The sequence below is a fragment of the Thalassophryne amazonica genome, chromosome 16, assembly GCF_902500255.1.
Source record: "Thalassophryne amazonica chromosome 16, fThaAma1.1, whole genome shotgun sequence".
NCBI lineage: Eukaryota > Metazoa > Chordata > Actinopteri > Batrachoidiformes > Batrachoididae > Thalassophryne > Thalassophryne amazonica.
Genome location: NC_047118.1, coordinates 4,434,546 through 4,453,692, shown reverse-complemented (window position 1 = coordinate 4,453,692; position 19,147 = coordinate 4,434,546).

Genomic DNA, 19,147 nt, shown 5'->3' with positions numbered 1-19,147 from the left:
AACACAGAATAGGTCCTCTGTTCAAGGCCAACCTTGGCCCATTCTCCAACACCTGGAGTTGCATCAGGAAAGACCTCCAGTATAAATCTTATGCCAAATCGATATGCGGATTCAAACCGGTTCTGCTATGGTGACCCCAAACATAAAGTGGGACCAGCCAAAATAAGCACATAAGTTGTTTAGAAGCTATGGAGTGCAAATGTGAGCTGCCTTCATAAATTGGTTGAGAAATAGCAAACATGGAATATAACTTTGCCTGAAAAAGTAAAGTGTCTTTTGATTTGTTCATTTTCTATACAAGTTTACTCCAATTTTAGGGTCTTGTGGTCTAACCCAGTAGTCAAAGGATGAGAGGTGGGACACACCCTGGACAGGCTACCAGTCCACTGCAGTAAATTATTACAGAGCCTACCAGTGTTTTACTCTAAACTATGAAATACAGCTAAACTACTATGTTTGTATCAATATTATCAGTTGTCCTTCACCGTGGTTTATTACAAGTACATGTGTCAAAACACATGCAACTATACTCAACAAAAATATAAACGCAACACTTTTGGTTTTGCTCCCATTTTGTATGAGATGAACTCAAAGATCTAAAACTTTTTCCACATACACAATATCACCATTTCCCTCAAATATTTTTCACAAACCAGTCTAAATCTGTGATAGTGAGCACTTCTCCTTTGCTGAGATAATCCATCCCACCTCACAGGTGTGCCATATCAAGATGCTGATTAGACACCATGATTAGTGCACAGGTGTGCCTTAGACTGCCCACAATAAAAGGCCACTCTGAAAGGTGCAGTTTTATCACACAGCAAAATGCCACAGATGTCGCAAGATTTGAGGGAGCGTGCAATTGGCATGCTGACAGCAGGAATGTCAACCAGAGCTGTTGCTTGTGTATTGAATGTTCATTTCTCTACCATAAGCCGTCTCCAAAGGCGTTTCAGAGAATTTGGCAGTACATCCAACCAGCCTCACAACCGCAGACCACGTGTAACCACACCAGGCCAGGACCTCCACATCCAGCATGTTCACCTCCAAGATCGTCTGAGACCAGCCACTCGGACAGCTGCTGAAACAATCGGTTTGCATAACCAAAGAATTTCTGCACAAACTGTCAGAAACCGTCTCAGGGAAGCTCATCTGCATGCTCGTCGTCCTCATTGGGGTCTCGACCTGACTTCAGTTCGTCGTCGTAACTGACTTGAGTGGGCAAATGCTCACATTCGCTGGCATTTGGCACGTTGGAGAGGTGTTCTCTTCATGGATGAATCCCGGTTCACACTGTCCAGGGCAGATGGCAGACAGCGTGTGTGGCGTCGTGTGGGTGAGCGGTTTTCTGATGTCAATGTTGTGGATCGAGTGGCCCATGGTGGCGGTGGGGTTATGGTATGGACAGGCGTCTGTTATGGACGAAGAACACAGGTGCATTTTATTGATGGCATTTTGAATGCACAGAGATACCGTGACGAGATCCTGAGGCCCGTTGTTGTGCCATACATCCAAGAACATCACCTCATGTTGCAGCAGGATAATGCACGGCTCCATGTTGCAAGGATCTGTACACAATTCTTGGAAGCTGAAAATGTCGCAGTTCTTGCATGGCCAGCATACTCACCGGACATGTCACCCACTGAGCATGTTTGGGATGCTCTGGACCGGCGTATACGACAGCGTTTACCAGTTCCTGCCAATATCCAGCAACTTCACACAGCCATTGAAGAGGAGTGGACCAACATTCCACAGGCCACAATTGACAACCTGATCAACTCTATGCGAAGGAGATGTGTTGCACTGCATGAGGCAAATGGTGGTCACACCAGATACTGACTGGTATCCCCCCAATAAAACAAAACTGCACCTTTCAGAGTGGCCTTTTATTGTGGGCAGTCTAAGGCACACCTGTGCACTAATCATGGTGTCTAATCAGCATCTTGATATGGCACACCTGTGAGGTGGGATGGATTATCTCAGCAAAGGATAAGTGCTCACTATCACAGATTTAGACTGGTTTGTGAACAATATTTGAGGGAAATGGTGATATTGTGTATGTGGAAAAAGTTTTAGATCTTTGAGTTCATCTCATACAAAATGGGAGCAAAACCAAAAGTGTTGCGTTTATTTTTTTTGAGTCTACAACTGTCCCCCTTTTTAAACTTGTTTTAATTCTGAAATGCATTAAATAAATGGATATTTTTTGTTATATTGACCACCAAACTGTAAATTTCCCTGGATTTCATTTCAAAAATTTGGTCACCTTCGTGGTGCCGTTATCCATATTTTGTGTGAAAACATAATTGTCACTAACAGGGTAAACAGCATTAAAAATTAGTATTTTCCTTCAGTATGACTTTGAAATTTAGCCACCTTTTCAGCAGACTGTTGTCCTGCAGTACCAACAACCCCCACCCTTACCGCAGTCCCTTTAGTGACACACCCTTCTCTAAAAGCTTTTTTAATTATGGGAGCCATTAAAGCAGGGCCGCCTCTGGACTGACTGATAGCAGCGTATGCACCGCTGCTCCTCTGAGTCATACGCGCCTACATCCACGTACAGAGCCACATAGAGCATGCACATATAGATAAGAGTACATGCAAATGTGCAGACACAAGATATGAACAGACAAAACAAATTGACCAGACAACCCAATGGCTCCAGGAGCATTAAATCTGCCATATTTTCCTTTCACTTTTTTTTTCTTGTCTGGATAAGCGATCATGGCATGCTGTCATCTACACAAGAGAACAGCAAGACAGAGAATAATGGGAGAGGAAAAAGGGCAAGAGGGAGCAAAGTTATAAAACACTATTTCCACATGTCGGGTTGAACATGAATTATTTTTAACTAGACTCACTAAACCTGACCTTATATCAGTGAGAAGAGGCTCCAGCCCCCCCGTGACCCTTAACTGGAGTAAGCACATATAGAAAATGAATTAATTTCAGTGACACTGAAATTCATGATTTCATCACAAAATGTAAAAATTCTCGATTGTGTCAATTTAGGGCTTGTAATGGATTAAAAAAATGTAGTTCTTTCAAACTGGTGGTTGCAATCCATGATTTGCACTAAGCCGTATCAACAAAAGGTTAAGTCCAGTTTTCCTCAAAGTAAGGGCCCTGTCCCACTGGGGAGAGGATTAATTGCGCATGAATTGAGTATACAAATTACGGGCGTTCGTTGTCGTCCGCAATAAAAATGGCCAAAAATGACAAATGTCCCAGTATGAATTACGGATATATTAAAGTAGACCTGCACTGAAATAAATGTCGTCAGATTTCAGAAAGAAATAGCTGATATGTATTTATAAGACCCTTGTGAATGCAGTAAAGTAAATCTGTAAGCCCAAATTTGTAATTCAGCGGAGAAATCTTCATTTAAAAATGACAAATTTGCAGCTAAAATTTAGCCCTCTGTGAAAACAGTTTGTACAGCCGTATCATTTCCATGACGTCAGGGACAAGACGACGCGCTCCCGCCTTCAGTCCGATCCCGCATTGAAATTGATTTTATCTGTTAGTAATGTTACTGTTATACACGTCCTGGTTTCAACATCCAAAAGTAAGCTGCAGTGAATGTGAGATACAGATCTGTGTGCTCAGATCAGCAACGACATCGACAGCGGGCGACGTTCTTCCTCTCCCGCTCTCTGCCTCTGCTGCGCTTATTAAGTCTGCGGGCTCGTTAACGAGCTCGTTAACCGCCGACGCGGGCCACTCACACCACCCGTGTCTGCTTTGCAGCCGGTGCCAGATTCAGCACACAACACCGGCATCACCTCTTTGTCTACTGAATGGAGCTGCAGCACACTTGGCACAAGTCCTGAGATTACGCTCGCGGTTTTAATGCGAAGCGGCCGGTACACCTGTTGCTGCAAGGACAGACTTCTTGCGGCAAAATCCACAGCACCGCACGTCTCGGCAATCGGAGCCCCAGAGCTCCATGGACGCTGAGAGAGGTTTATATATTTTTAATGACTGGGATTCTTTGCGTGTCTCGCCTCCATATCCCGCGATGGTACCGGAGGCGAAAGACAGTAGATTTTCATTGCGACACCACTCAATCAACGGGCGTATGAAAAAGTCCCCCAAAATAATTTTCAAGCACAAATAAAAGAAATGTGTACTCACCAAATGTGCCGCAAGACAATATGAAGTTTTAAAAAAAGTAGATCCTTCCGTATAAAACAACAAAAAGGTGCAGATGCAAACTGACGTAAATCCACAAATTACAATTGGCGCAATGCATGCTGGGAGAGGGTCTTGTCCATGACGTCTTGGCAGCATCCATGATGAGAGGGACAATTTGCGGAGGGCTAAATGTTAGCTGTAAATTTGTCATTTTCAAATGAAGATTTCTCCGTTGAATGACAGATCTGGGCTTGCAGATTTACTTTACTACATTCAGAAGGATCTCATGTGTAAATGTAAGTCATTTTTTGTTCAAAAAATCTGACTGCATTTTTTTCAATGCAGGTCTCCTTTAATAATATATAGTGAATATATGATGAACAATCACGGTTATATAACGCATGAGGAAACTGATCCGACACATTGAGATTACCGCGGCAGTAATAAGGGTGTACTATGAATGCATCGCGCGCGTGTTGCACGTGCACGCCATCTGCATTGCGGTCATAAAATAAGTGCACTCGGGCTGTCGGCATCACTATTCACACCAACAATACAGCCTCTGGAGCAATTGCTGGACTTTGACAAGTTGATCACAGAGTTTGTTCATTTTGTCATGCAAGCTTCTTTTTTTTTTTTTGCCTCCTTGCTCTCGGCCGAGACGGTCACATTTTTCTCTTCTCCCTCCCTCCTTATCTTTCCTGCTTCTGTGGTGTGTTGTCTGTGAGGCTGTCAGCTTTGCTCTTCTGGAAACAGTAAAAATGGATCTGTTAAAGTGGTCTCTGAATGCAATTGACACTATTTTTTCTACAAGACATTCGGGAACGGAGGACCCGACCTGTCCTGCCGGGACACATGTGATGGGTTACGTGATGGACAGTTGGAGGAAATGGCAGGTCATGTGCCTTTACACGCTGTCTGTGGAGGACGTCGAAGATGTGTATATATTTGGCATGGTGGTGACCAGGTTCCTGCTGTGTGGAGCGAGCATAGCGCTGGTTTACCGGAAAATTAAGAAAGTGGAAGCGGCAATAATTGGCCGTCCAGGCTGCCCCACATGATTGATTCGATTGGAAGGGCAGTGTCAGCTCAGTCGGCGGGTGTTACCGTGCATTGGAAACTATCTCTGGTAGGATCCCTGCACTGGAAAACCGCATTGATCATCAGTAATGACCACATCTCCTCTCCTAATTCAGATGTACTGGAAGTCACTTGTCTCAGACTGTGGAATCTTTCAGGCTAATCTGCATTTTCATTTGGCTTCCCAAACACAGCTGCACTTCAAGGCCGCTGTGATAAAAAACCTCCTGGAGAAGACCAACGCTCATGCCTCACCCCCCACCCCCCCGGTCTTCCCCTGCCCTTAGCTTCTCCAGCTCTGACGTTGACTGTGGACAGTGGACTGTTCAGGGCTGGGCCCTTCCTCCCTCCGGAATGGACGAGCAAGGCCGTTGATGGCGCCTAAAGGTGGCCTCCGGGTGTTCTGTCTGATAACTGGACTCTTACAAATCTCGGTCATCGTCTCTCGTCCTGTTATGTGTGTTCATTGTGCTGATGTTTTTTTCCTGCATTGCTGCTGCATGATTCAATGCAGCAGCAATGAAGGTTTTTCTTTCCCAAGTCTTACCTTGTGTGTGCTTTTTATGTGTTCATGTACCGGGCCAGCTTATGCATGTTGTTGTGTGTGTCGTTTGTCGTCATGAGGCCGGTCTTGGTTTGCTCAGCCCTGCTGTTGACCTAAGGCAGGATGTACATCTGGAGCTGGTCCCCGGGCACCTAAAGGCGACTTCTGCTCCAAACTGGCAATTAGGATGGGTTAAATGCAGTAATCACATTTCATTGTGCAGGGAACATGTTCCTTTGTGCATATGACAATAAAATTCTTTTGAATCCTTGAGGGTTAACTGTTCATGAATTTGGGGAGCAGGAGGGGGGAAGCCGCTCGGGTGTGACACTTTTTTTTTTTTTTTTGAGAGTGTCACAGAAAACAGACCTCAGTGTGAGTCGTGGCTAAGCAGATGTAATAAAAACGTTTTATTCGTGGCCAATTTGTATGCATTCGCTACAACATATTTTAGTTTGTGATGTGGACATGATGGGCACGATATCTGTTTTACACACTGTCCCGGTCCGCTGCCAAGCCGCAAATCCCCGTCAATTGCGGATATCAGCGGTTAACGGCAGATATACAGGGCATAGAGTGAGTATGTATTGAGTATGTAAGGCAGATGTCATCTGCATCCAGATTTTTGAACAGCTCAAAAATCCTGGCTGTGGACATGCGTGCCTCTGCAGATGATCATGGGCATGTTTGGATGACGACCGACTCATACAGGCATGTTACACGGATATTGCGGATGTTTGGCGAATATGGGCCAATTTTATGCGCAATCCATACGCAAATCCTCCTAAATGCCAGTGGGACAGGGCCCAAAGATTGGAAGGTATTTGCACATTTTTCCCTCTACAGTGATTAATATCATTTACTGATTAAATTAATGGTAGACTGCATTTATATAGTTTTTCCATCTGAACTGGAAGCTCAAAGCACTTTACACTGATTCCTCACATTCACTCATTCACACTCACACACCATTGTTACAATTCTGCCATACAAGGTGCTCACTACACACCAGGAGCAACTTGGGGATTAGGACCTTGCCCAAGGGCCCTTAGTGATTTTCTGTTCACGTTGGGGTTTGAACCGAGGATCTTCTGTTCTCAAACCCAAAGTTTAACCACTAGACCATCACCTCCCCCCACTAAATTAACCACAAGTAAGTTTGGTGGTGAAAGGGCAAGGGCACAAACCTATGCCGAACCCCCATGATATCCGATTCCCAACAGCACTGCATCAAGAACAGTCATAGGGGATACAACCACACTAGTAAAGATTACATTGAACAAAGTTATTCACAAGTGTTGCTTAAAACTTTATTTTGAAAGACATGTTAACCTTGTCGAGAAACACTGTTGACTCCTCTTGGCTTGGAGGCATCTGGTTTGGACCATCCTACAGTGGAAACATTTACTGTGGTCAAACAAATCAGTATTGCAGATCTTTTTGGAAGTGATGGATGCTGAAGCTCTGGACCAAAGATTTAAAAGGACTCTCCAGTCTGTTTTCTGCAAAAAGTCCAAAAGTCCAGGACTGTCATGGTATGGTATTGTGCCCTTTACATTTCTGTGGTGGCACCGTTAATGCAGGAAAAGTACACTGTGATTTTGGAGCAACACGTTACCGTCAAGATTACATGTTTTCCAGAGATGCATTTTTTAACAAGACAATGCAAAACAAAACTCTGCACACAAATCAAAGGTATGGATACTGGCTTGACTGCAGTCCTAATCTGTCCCCAAGAGTGTGTGGACAATTCTGAAATGAAAAATGCAATAATGACTCCCCAGTGATGCATATCATTAGACATGTTTGCACCAAGAATGTGATAAAATAGAAACTTTGTTTTGCATCCTCATTGCCAAAATGTCTTAAGCCCTGGTCCCACCAAAAAATGAACAGTGAATAAAGAGCCAGGCAGCATGTTTTTTTGTTTTTTTTTTTCATACAAGATGAGGTATTCAACAATTGTGGGAGAATAGTGGCTTTGAGAGGCTCTTAGAGGCAGAATATTCTGCTAACGAGGCTCATCTCTGAGCATGGCGCTAATTTCAAGAAGTTCAAAATTTAGCAACAGTGTGGGGTAGTTGATGTACATTTCTGTCTCAAGGTGTTAACTGCTTTAAAGTAAACTGGGATTTTGTGCTGTCTGACGATCCTCTGTAGTTTTTCCCCTACTCCTGCTAAATAAGGGAGAGACACTCCTCTTCTTCTTGTCTCCGTCTCCTGTCTATCTGGTCTCTTTGTTCTCTGGGACTTCTGCACTTTATCCAGGGACCATCATGGGTACCCAACCACCACAACATTTATTTATAAAGCGCTTTACAGCACCGACTGGTGTCCAAAGTGCTTAACAGTAAAGTGCTTAACATACCCACATACTGTGAGGGCTTTCCCGGACAAGTTGTTGTTCTTTAGCCCTTCCCTCTGTAGTTGTGGGCACCTGTAGGGCTCTGTGTTGAAGAGTCCTGATCACCCTGAGCTTGTGTTCATGGGGGTGGTTTGAGCCAAAGAGCAGATATTGGTCAGTGTGAGTGGGTTTTCTGTAACCCCTGTCTGGAGCTGCCTGTTTCTCTCCATTCGTAACATCACAGTCCAAGAAGGCTAAATGTTGTTTCTGGCATCCTCACGTGTGAACTTGATATTGGAGTCCACCGAGTTGATGTGTTCTGTAAAGTCCTCGACCTCCTGTTGCTTGATTTTAACCCATGTGTCATCAACATATCTGAACCAGTGACTGGGAGGGATGCCCGTGAACGACGTCAAGGCTGTCTTCTCCACTCGCTCCATGTACAGATGGGCCACAATGGGGGATACTGGAGACCCCATCGCACAACCATGGATCTGCCTGTAGTAATTACCCTAACAGGAAATACATGGTATTAAGACAGATCTCCAAGAGTTAGCAGATGTGGTCTGGTGTGAGTTTGGTCCTTTCAAGTAGAGACGCATCCTCCAGCAGTCTCTGCCTCACAGCTGAGATGCCCTCAGCGGTGGGGAATGCAGGTGAAACAACGTCACAAGAAATGACACCATAGTTTCATCTGTCTCCAGCTGCAGGTCCTTGATCTTGTTCACAAAATCTGTGTGTTCTCCACATGGTCTAAGTTAACCCACTAGAGGAGCCAAAATTCACTTGAGGTGCTTGGCCAAATTGTACGTGATGGAATCTGTGCTACATACAATAGGCCTGAGTGGCGTCCCCCAGGGTACAGTCTGTAGTATGTCTGCCTTATTTTAATAGCTTGGTGAAACAGTTGCATTCTCATTCCTTCTTTATAAGCAGCTGTAGAAGTATGTTTATGATAGATTTAACATCTTGTTATGGATCAGATGAGCCCTGCTGTAGGTGCGCACTGGCACAATGACTCACACCAGCTCTCAAAAGACTCATTTTTGCAGTCAGTAACAGGACAAACACAAAAGTTAAGTTGGATCACAGTGACAAAATGACTGTTTAAAGCCATGGACGAAATAAAGCCAGTGAAAAGGAGCACAGAGGCAACTGTCCGGGAATCTGGTTCGGTTCTAGCTGGTCTGGTTATGGATGGTGTGTTTTGGGAAGTGATCCACACAGTTGCAGGTGTATATAATTAAAGTGGTCACCTCATTGTGGTCTTTTTTTGTGGTGAACACACAGGACTGCTGCATTTAATGACTCTGGAACACAGGTGAACAGCATCGTGGTGCACAGATGCGCACACCGGCCGGTGTCGTTCCAAAGTAGTTATCCCTTCATATTTGTATCCCCTGCCTCAGGAGCGCACACTCTCAGTGCAGCGCCTTTTGCATTTAAAAATATGACAACATTTTGAATGGATGCTGTGAATTGGCAATTTTCAAGTTATGCCGGCATCTTGAAACTGAGACTTCCGGTTAGTGGGCCTCTTGCTTGCGTTTGCTGACATCAAAAACAGCTCAGCTGTCAGATTTCCAGGGAGTGAAATGGCCACTGGAGGCAAATTCCACACTGTATCAGTAACTAATTTTTTTGTCATTGTTTTTGTTAACCCACAAGGAATGAGAAGGAGTGTAATGGAAAGCCCTGGTCACACGGCACTAACGAAGGACACCAAAGCCAAAATGAAACAAGAAATTTGGATTTATGTTGACTTTTGGAGACATCGTTTAACCATCATCCAGCTTTGTTCCTGTAGCTGGTGTTGGTCAGAATTTTCAAACTGTTGAAAAATGTGACCGAATTCCATTTTGCTTTCTGTCTTGACAGTTCCTCATTGTTTGTGTAGTTCAAGTACCGTCAGCATTCTGTTTTGTCATCCACCTTCGTCCGTCCTACCAAGTCTGACTTTTTGCACGAATGTGACGATATCTGAACGGATCAATAACTAAAGATCCAATGAGCTGAACATGACTCGTGCATGAGTGGGACAAAAAGCAACATTGTCACACAGAAACGGTAAACCACCTCTCCCTAACCGGGAAGAGTTGTGACGTCATCATGCATGCGCGTAGGCACTTCTCTAGCAGCAACCAGAAAATTATCCATTGAAAACCTACACTTTAAAGTGACCAAGTGTGGGAGGGCTGGAGGTTTGGACCAAACCCATGCCTAAATGTGCACAAACGTCACATTACATGGCGCTACATGGATCATATGTGGCTTGACGTGGATCATATGCGGCAACATGAGCCATTCAAGGCTGGACAGGGCTCAAATGAGAGTTCGGTCATGGGTCACTAGAGGCTAATACATGGTACAGAGCGGCGCCTTAGTAGTGGATACATGATAGCTTAAAACATGGCTCATTCTTCAAATAATTGCTGACACAACTATGCGTGGCTCATTATTCATGGCTAATTATTCGGTGGGGCCGAGGCTTTAACATTTTCAGTGCAAGACTTTGACTTTGTTTACACTCAGGGACAGGGTGCAAAGCTTGAATATCTGGAAAGGATTTAGAGTCACCGGTGATTTTTCACATCGAAAAGAACCAGCTGAGGTGGTTCAGGCATCTGGTGAAGATGCCCCCAGTCATCTCCCTAGGGAGGTCTTCCAGGCACATCCAACTGGGATATACTGCTTATTTTGTTACCCAGATAAGTAGCAGAAATGAATAACTAGAATGCATCAGTGTTGGACAAATTGGTGTAATCCACGTGTGGTGGTCCAGTCTTGATGTTATGGTGGCCTGTCAGAAACTAATGTATCTGGGGGAAAATGGAGTTTAGTTCCAATCAGCAAGTTGGATGAGTCAGATATGTGGTGCACGAGACCAGACCTGTGTTCAACAACATTGTTTGGATGTGCATGGATGTTGAGTGTTCATGCATCTCTATTAGGAAAGTGTTCACAAAAGAAGTGGAGTGCATGACTCAATCAATCAATCAATCAATCAATTTTATTTATATAGCGCCAAATCACAACAAACAGTTGCCCCAAGGCGCCTTATATTGTAAGTCAAGGCCATACAATAATTACGTAAAAATCACCCACTGAACACAGATAAGTACATTTCACTTAGAGTCCCATCATAAAACCGATTAAATGCTGGCATCCACCTGCACTGCTGTAAGCCTGAGTGCCTCTGAGCGAGGCAGGTACAGGAGTGCAGCTGCACCGGAGTTGAAGCTACCTGTTTGAGCTTGTCCATGTTTTGAGGCAACCTTGGCTCTATGGGACACTAATTCAATTGTCACTCCTCTCAGAGGCGTAGTCGACCCCAGGGGCATCATGGGGTCACGCCTGCTTCCCGTTTACACCAATGGTGAGCGTCTATCAGTGGCAGGCTGCCACAGCGGCTCTCGGGTTACATGGCCTCACTGAGCAGCCGCAGCGCTCCCAGGGACAGTTTTGGAGGTGTCCATATGTGATGTGGATACAGGGTGATCCTGGGAGGGTCATCCATCCCCAGAGATGCAACACAACCCACTTCAAAGGGTTCTTGTGCTTTGTATCCCCGGGGGCACCCTGCTGCTGTTTTTCCTCTCTGTGGCACCCCACCAGCCGGGCCACCTCATAATGGAGGTTGACACTGACCCACGTAAAGTCCTTGAAGTTGGACACCTTCCGAGCAGCCCCGCCTGGTGACCTTCCCTAATGTCGAGAGCCTTCTAACTGATAAAACTTCCACTTTGATGTAACCAAAAGTGTAACATGAGGATGACATGTTTGACTGAACCATATTAACCATCTGCAGTGAGCCGTAGTGACAACATTGTCTTGAAGATGACACTCATTTGAAATGTATGCAGTCAATGTGAGGGACAAACGAGAATACAGCCTCAGCTGTTCTTAAGGTCATAATTATTCATACAAGAAGGTCTGATGGGGTACGTGAGCTCACATTTCTGTTGTGTGGTGATTTTTACTGTGGATGTTTCTTTGAATGTTCAACTAAATAAAATTAATAACTACAACCCCAATTCCAATGAAGTTGGGACGTTGTGTAAAATGTAAATAAAATGAATACAATAATTTGCAAATCATCTTCAACCTATATTCAATTGAATACACCACAAAGACAATATTTAATGTTCAAACTGATAAACTTGGTGATGTAACACAGTGGGAAACATACCACTGTCCCAGCTTTTGAAACGTGTTGCAGGCATCCATTTCAAAATGAGCAAATATTTGAACAAACAAAAGGTTTATCAGTTTGAACATTAAATATCTTGTCTTGTGTATTCAATTGGATATAAGTTGAAGATGACTTGCAAATCATTGTATTCTGTTTTATTTACATTTCACACAACGTCCCAACTTCATTGGAATTGGGGTTGTACATGCAAAACTTTCCTTTCCCCTCCCGTTTTTCATTAGTAAAGTAAAAGATAAAAGCCCTCTATTCTTTGGTAAAATCCATGTTTGTGAGTGCTTCACCATTGCCTAGATCACAGGTGGGCAACTTGTTCCAGAAAGGGCCAAGAGTGTGCAGGTTTTCTTTGCAGCCACTGACTCCACCAGGTGATTTCACTGATTAACTGATTCCATCTGCTCTAAGTGATATTAATCAGTGAAATCACCTGGTGGAGTCAGTGGCTGCAAAGAAAACCTGCACACTCTTGGCCCTTTCTGGAACAAGTTGCCCACCTCTGGCCTACTGTAATACATCTACCTGGCAGGTGTGACATATCAAGATGCTGATTAAACAGTGTGATTATTAAGTGTGTGTGTGTGTGTGTGTGTGTGTGTGTGTGTGTGTGTGTGTGTGTGTGTGTGTGTGTGTGTGTGTGTGTGTGTGTGTGTGTGTGTGTGTGTGTGTGTGTGCACTTTGGTCCATTACATCAGAAATAAGAAATAAGATGAAGTGCTCACCATCATGAATTTTGTGTGCAAAATTTGAAAGAAGTATTTTGTGGGCATCGAAGAAATCATAGAACATTTAATTCAATGCCTGAGAAATGAGAACCAAAACAAAAATGGTGCAATATATATATGAGGTCTGTTAGAAAAGTATCGGACCTTTTTTTATTTTTGCCAAAACCTGATGGATTGGAATCACGTGTGCTTGCATGAGCCAACCTTGAACCTAATCTGTGTGATGCCCAGAGGATCGTCACCGAAAGCTGTCTGAATCATCCGAATGGTTTCCACCTGGCTGTTGCCCAGTTTCTAGCAAAATTTGATGCAGCGCTGCTCCAGTCGTTCGCACGAGCGCACAAGACACGTCTCACACAAAGGCTGCTTACAAGGAAATGACACAATCGACAGGCGTGAAAAAGTTCAAGGTTCAAGGTTTGCTCATTCAAGCACATGTGATTCAAATCTATCAGGTTTTGCAAAAAATAAAAAGGTCCAATACTTTTCTAACAGATCTTGCGCGGTGTGTGTGTATGTGTATATATATATATAATAATATATATACCAAAAATTCTCACTCACTCATCTTGTGCCACTTATCCAATTGAGTCATGGTGGGGGGGGCTGGAGCCTATCCCAGCAGTCAGTGCGTGAGGTGGGGTTCACCCCACACAGGACACCAGTCTGTCACAAGGCCACATACACAAAAATAAACACTTTCACACTACAGACAATTTAACATTTCCATCTAACCTGCGTGTCTTTGGATGTGGGGAACTTGGCGCACCCAGAGGGAACCCACATAAACACGGGGAGAACATGCAAACTCCACACAGAAAGGCCACAGGTGGGAATCGAACCCATGACCTTCTTGCTGTGCGGCAACAGTGCTAACCACTAATCCACCGTGTTGCTCTTTAGTAAGCAATTTACAGTTTTTGACAAACATATTGGTACATAATGGCTTTTGTATTTTTTTCCCCTTTACCAAAACTCTCAAGTTCCTCCATTAATAATCAGACTTCTCAAACTACACGTGTGGGCTGGTGCACCAAGTGGTCACGTCTCCATTACTGTTGTGGTCCATTAATCCATTCCCACCTCCCCAAAGTAGCCATTTATGCACCATAGCCATAAAATATGTGTATCCTGGTGGCCTTTTCCATTTGCTGACACCTCAGCAAGAGACGCCTGCCTCCTGCACAGTATTTGAGTAACCCTACGGTCACATTAGCTGCAAAGGAGGGTGACGAGCAGTTGGCATTTGTCACTTGATGGGCATTCCAAGGAAGTGTCCAGCTCTTGGTTAGTTGGTGTTTGTGTGCACAAAGTTTACTGATAGATCAGGGGTGGGCAACGAGGGCCGAGACACTGCAGGTTTTCCTTGCAACCAATCACCTCAGCAGGTGGGCTGCTGATGAGCATCTCCCTTGAACATAAACACCTGGTTGTCAATGAAATCACCTGTTGAAACACCTGAACATTAATGAAATCACCTGCTGAGGTGATTGGTAGCAAGGAAAACCTGCAGTGCTTCGGCCCTTCATGGCACATGATTGACCACCCCTGTGATAGATTATAAAGGATGTAAAACCCAACAATGATAGCTGACATCTTAATGCCTTTCACAGTGACGATACTGTATCCCTAGTTAGCATATCTCCATAAGACAGTAACTTCAGAGTTGTTTTGTGGTTGCAAAAACAGCATTTTTAGATTTAAGTGGGTTTTTTTTCTTGCTAACTTTTACAAAACAAGGAAAAAATGTCAAACATTAGATTTATGCAGAAATGCAGACATTTTAGAGAGTATTCTGCCACCATGGTTTAGTTTGACTGAGTAGCTATCTGACATCATGCTGCTTTTTTACTCAGATTGGCAGTTGCATAAACTAGATGTTTCATCTATTTGGCTCCACCTAGCTGTTGACATAGGGGCCAAGTGTCTCTTAGCACCCACCTGTAAGATGCCCACCTTGATTGAAAATGAATTCCAGCTGGTGGCTTTGCCTGTAGCTCATGTGACCAAGGGGTGATGGGAGTCCCAGCCATACTTGGTAGCATTGTAAACAGTTCCTTCAGAGCACCCTCTGCTGGACAAATGACATGACACCATTTCAAACAAGTGTTTTTTTTTCTGCATTGTTTATAGTGGGTAAAATAAAATCTTTCATATCTGCAAAACCAATGTGATATGTCCGTGAAAGGATCATATTGGTTATATTATTATGAGCAGGCTGATATAACAGCTGGTCTCTAATGTGTACCGAGTCAGCTGCCTAATGGTCTAAGTATTTTCCACTATCTGAACTTTTTTTTGTGCCACCTGCATTATCTGAACTTTTGCTTTTGCTTTAATCCTGACTGTGTGCAGTTCTTTCATTAGGATGTCTCTGTCTTGAATTCTGACAGTGAAAACATCTTGATTTGCTAGTCAGACACGCACACCAGAAGTGGTATTTGTCAAAAATAAACTGTCTGCATTCTCCGGTAGAGTGTGAAATGCAACCCACTTGACACACAACCCACCATTGCTGGTAGAATCACTAACAATGTTTGGAATGACTGGGATCAGCTCCAGTAGCCATGGTGCAGCTGTGACATGTCTGGTGCACGATGCCTGGTGGAATTTAGGTGTCAGCTAACTTGTTAATGTTTCAAAACCATAGTGTAAGACAGGAAGCATGGAACCAGGAGGAGTTGGACCTTTTGTTCTACAGATCGTGGCATTGCCAGACACCTCTGCCCAATGAATGCGTGACTCCATCACCTTCTGAGGCATCACGTAGTCAATATACTGGAGACATGAATGTCACTGCTGAGATCAGGGTCAACAGCTTTGATAATTTTGAAACATAGGAGATGACTGAGTCCATGAAGTCTTTGGAAGCCTGGGTTTTTGTCTTGATCCAGGATTATTGCAAACCCAAATAGTGACTATTCACATGTTTTGCAACCATCCATTGATTCAAAGATTACAGCATTGTAATCTTTCTTGATCTACAGCCATTGCAGATGGCTGCACCACTTAGTTCATTCTGCTTGAGGGTTCTTATTGCAAAATAACACATGCATACATGCACATGTGCACACACATGATGTGTCATATACTGTCATTTGGTGCTATGTAAATAAACTTAATTTAAATTTAATTCATTGCAACAAACCACGTGATGAGTTGAGTGTCGTATGGGCTGATAGTTGCCATGTGATAAAGGACACCACTGGATGTGCAGGACACATGGTGAGGTTGCTGACATGGTAAATGGACTGCATTTATACTGAATAAAATTTTAAATGCAACAGTTTTAATTTTAAAAAATGTTATTCCTGTGAGTACAGTGGGTTGATTCCTATTGTTTTAATGGACAATGTGTTTAGACACGTGCAGTGGTTTGCCACTCCCTTTTTTTTGAGTCATTGTTCCCTCCAGACAGGTGTGGCCTGTTGTAGCCCTTTTAAAGAACATGAATGTTACTCAGACAATCCCTACTGGGGACGATAAAAGACCTCTCCAAAATGTCAGACGTTACAAAACCACAGATGACACAAGTCGTGAGGGAGCGTACCATTGGCATGCTCGGTGCTGGGATGTTGACTAGAGCTGTTGCTGTGTGTAATGTCCACTTCTCTACGATATAGAATGTTTATGGTCAAAGCACTTTACAGTGATGCCTCACATTCACTCATACACACCGATGCCATAGTGCTGCTGGGTGAGATGCTCACTACACACCAGGACTAACTTGGGGATTAAGAAGACTATATTAAGAACCTTGGACCGGAGTATATTTCTCTCTCTCTCTGTCTGATGGGATTTGACCCAAGATCCTCTGGTCAAAAGCCCAACACTTTAACCACTTGACCGTCACCTTCCATTGGTTCCTCATGTTGGAGAATTTGAAGCTGACATCATCCACATTATTGGAACCTAGCTGAGGTACCAATCATCACCCACGTGAAGGGTCACCAAGTTGTAAGCTTTTCTTTTTGAAGCACAACATTGGAATCGGCAAATCAACACTGAAGTTTCAGGCTATAAACAAACTACAGCACTCTGACAGTTTTTTTTTTTTTTTTTTTTAATTGCTGTATGATTTTGCTAAAACTATCAAACATACTGTTTCAATCAATCAATTTTTTTTTTATATAGCGCCAAATCACAACAAACAGTTGCCCCAAGGCGCTTTATATTGTAAGGCAAAGCCATACAATAATTATGTAAAACCCCAACGGTCAAAACGACCCCCTGTGAGCAAGCACTTGGCTACAGTGGGAAGGAAAAACTCCCTTTTAACAGGAAGAAACCTCCAGCAGAACCAGGCTCAGGGAGGGACAGTCTTCTGCTGGGACTGGTTGGGGCTGAGGGAGAGAACCAGGAAAAAGACATGCTGTGGAAGAGAGCAGAGATCAATCACTAATGATTAAAGCAGAGTGGTGCATACAGAGCAAAAAGAGAAAGAAACAGTGCATCATAACCATTGTACATTTGCATTATTTTCTGTCATTTTATTGTTTCACATTCTGTATGTATTGACTTAGCACATTCTAATACAGTAGATGGTATGGACCTCCTAAAGTTGATTTGCAATCCACCAATAAACACAAAATATAAACGCAACACTTTTGGTTTTGCTCCCATTTTGTATGAGATGAACTCAAAGATCTAAAACTTTTTCCACATACAATATCACCATTTCTCTCAAATATTGTTCACAAACCAGTCGAAATCTGTGATAGTGAGCACTTCTCCTTTGCTGAGATAATCCATCCCACCTCACAGGTGTGCCATATCAAAATGCTGATTAGACACCATGATTAGTGCACAGGTGTGCCTTAGACTGCCCACAATAAAAGGCCACTCTGAAAGGTGCAGTTTTATCACACAGCACAATGCCACAGATGTCACAAGATTTGAGGGAGCGTGCAATTGGCATGCTGACAGCAGGAATGTCAACCAGAGCTGTTGCTCGTGTATTGAATGTTCATGTCTCTACCATAAGCCGTCTCCAAAGTCGTTTCAGAGAATTTGGCATTACATCCAAGCAGCCTCACAACCGCAGACCACGTGTAACCACACCAGCCCAGGACCTCCACATCCAGCATGTTCACCTCCAAGATCGTCTGAGACCAGCCACTCGGACAGCTGCTGGAACAATTGGTTTGCATAACCAAAGAATTTCTGCACAATCTGTCAGAAACCGTCTCAGGGAAGCTCGTCTGCATGCTCGTCGTCCTCATCAGGGTCTAGACCTGACTCCAGTTCGTTGTCGTAACCGACTTGAGTGGGCAAATGCTCACATTCGCTGGCGTTTGGCACGTTGGAGAGGTGTTCTCTTCACGGATGATGCGAAGGAGATGTGTTGCACTGCATGAGGCAAATGGTGGTCACACCAGATACTGACTGGTATCCCCCCCAGTAAACAAAACTGCACCTTTCAGAGTGGCCTTTTATTGTGGGCAGTCTAAGGCACACCTGTGCACTAATCATGGTGTCTAATCAGCATCTTGATATGGCACACCTGTGAGGTGGGATGGATTATCTCAGCAAAGGAGAAGTGCTCACTATCACAGATTTAGACTGGTTTGTCAACAATATTTGAGGGAAATGGTGATATTGTGTATGTGGAAAAAGTTTTAGATCTTTGAGTTCATCTCATACAAAATGGGAGCAAAACCAAAAGTGTTGCGTTTATATTTTGTTGAGTATAATTTGTAAGTGTTACGTTTATGTGGCTGATGACATCAGCAAGGTTATCACCTTTAAAGCAGTGATTCGTGGTGGATTTAACTGTTCACATTTGAAAACGGTGTCCTCTGTTACACAGCGCAATGCTAATGGCTAATGTTAGCATAAACGAATGGCTCCTGTGAGTATTATGAAAAATATTGGTTTGTTGCACAGTTAACTGACTGTTTGGGGTTTTTTTTTTCCGTCAGATGAGGTGGCGGCTAACGCATACAGAGAGCCATGCTATCGCTGCAGACAGTCACACACGTTGATGTGATGTTAGAGTTGTATATAACTAACAAAGTAGTTCAGTCATAATAATATAACAAAATGCAAAAATTAGTTACTCAAATATTGAGAAATTCTCAATGTTGGAAAATAAACTTATCTGAAAT